We start from the raw sequence: 2093 nt of genomic DNA on the forward strand, positions 1-2093 counted from the left end.
GGTGTGCAGGCGCCCCCCTCGCCGCTGCTGGAAAGGGAGGACTTGGGGCCCGAGGAACAGCACAAGCCGTGACGTCAGGCCCAGCCCAGTCCCAGCCCAGTCCCACTCCGGCCGACCACTCGCCGTGCGGCTCTAACCAAACCACCGGGACTCGTGACGCTCAGTTTTGTCCCCTGTAACTCAGGACTGGTCCAGCCCACCTCACCAGTTTTCTGCAAGTGCAGTACCGGTTGAGAATGTTCTGTAAACATTGCTTTTGCAGAGGAAGTTAGCTAGAACCAGTACTAACGCGGGTGTCCATCTGCACGTGGTGCACAGCGTGGGCCGCTGTGCAGTGTCACACGGGACGGATTTACTCTCCCTCGTTCTGTTCGGCCTCCCTGGCCACGGCAGACACCTCCACGGCGGTCCCGTCCCGTCCCCACTCTGAGTAAACAAGGACGTCGGCCTCTCCCTGCGGACCCGGTGCCCCACGTCTGGACCAGGTGAATACCTGGAACATCAACGCCACGCAGAGACCAGTCCTCGCCGGGGACGGTCAGAGTCTGGGACAGTCACTCAAGAAGAAACCTTTCCTGGAACTGCTCCCCAGACATTCACGCGTGCCTGCGGCCCACGGCAGAAGGAATCCGAGAGCTGTGCAGAGACGAGGAGGTCGTGCCCATCCTGGAGGTGTGGAGAGCACACGTACGCGTATACACACACACTCATACACATTCACACACACACACTCACACACACACTCACACACACTTACACTCACACACGCTCGCACTCACACACTCACACACGCACTCAACACACACACGCACTCACACACATTCACCCACACTCACACACGTACTTACACACTCACACACACTGACACACATTTACACCCACTCTCACATTTGCACGTGCTTTACACACATGTTCACACCTTTACACACACATTCACACACACAAACGTTTGTGCAGACATTACAGTTTTATTTTGTTTCATATGTTTCGCTTGCTTGTTTAGGAACGGGAATTGCAAAGCCATATGTGAAGAATCTCGAATGGTACAAGAAACAAATTGTTAGACTGAGCACATGAAATTGCCAAAAATTTGACCATTTTCCAATAAAAACTACAATTTTATACATTACACGTTAGAACCTACAGAGCAAGTCGATTAAGTGGTATTTGCCAGAGCTTATCCTCATGCGAGGTGGACTCGGAGAAGGAGGAGGAGGGGTCGCAGTGGACGCCACACCCCCAGATTCGAGGTGCGCACGCGGGCTCGCGGCCCCCCTCACGCGGAGGGCCCCCCTGAGCTCCCGACGGGAGGGGTGCTGGGCTCGCCCTGCACGCCCAGGTCCCCTGGGCTGCACACAGCAGGCCGGCCGTGCTCGCAGAGGAAGGTCAGGGCAGACGGGCCACCCCTCACGGTCACCCCGCTACTGAGTGGCGGTGACACCGGTCTGAGCTATCCGCCCACGCGGATCTCTAAGGCAGGATGTTTGCTCTGCAGTCAGACCTGCAGGGGACCAGAGGGCCCAGCACCAGCATTTGATCGACCAAGAGCCGACGGATGTTACAAGATCTCTTAATAACCACAAGATGGTCAATAGGTCCCAGTGAGCCCAGCCAGATTCTGCAAATCGGTATTTCATTACGACCAGAGCCCGGTTCCCTTGGGCGATGTGCTCACACACACACAACTAGCTGCTGCAGTTCCTGCCGGCCTGCCGGCACCTGGGGCTCAGCCTCTCCCCTTCTTCTCGGCACCCCACCATCCGCATGGAAAACTCAGTAAGGCTATGTCTGGTTTCTTCTACACCTGACAGCAGGCAGACACACCAATCACAAGCGATCGCCGGTACCGGGGGCCAGCTGTCAAGGCATTCAGGTGGGTTCTGCTTTCCAGTGGAACGAGACCCACAGGGTACGTGTACGGAGAACCAGCTCCCATGACACCAGCCCAGGGCATGACATCCGGGCCACCGCTGCAGATCAACCCACGGAGCCTCCAGCTCTGCACCAGTCACGGCGTCCCTGAATTGGTGTTAAGAACACAAAGAATTAACTGAATCAAAGCCCGTTTATAAAACCCTGTGCAGCTGGCCCTG

This window comes from Pteropus vampyrus, unplaced genomic scaffold, assembly GCF_000151845.1.
Source record: "Pteropus vampyrus isolate Shadow unplaced genomic scaffold, Pvam_2.0 Scaffold312, whole genome shotgun sequence".
NCBI classification, from domain to species: domain Eukaryota; kingdom Metazoa; phylum Chordata; class Mammalia; order Chiroptera; family Pteropodidae; genus Pteropus; species Pteropus vampyrus.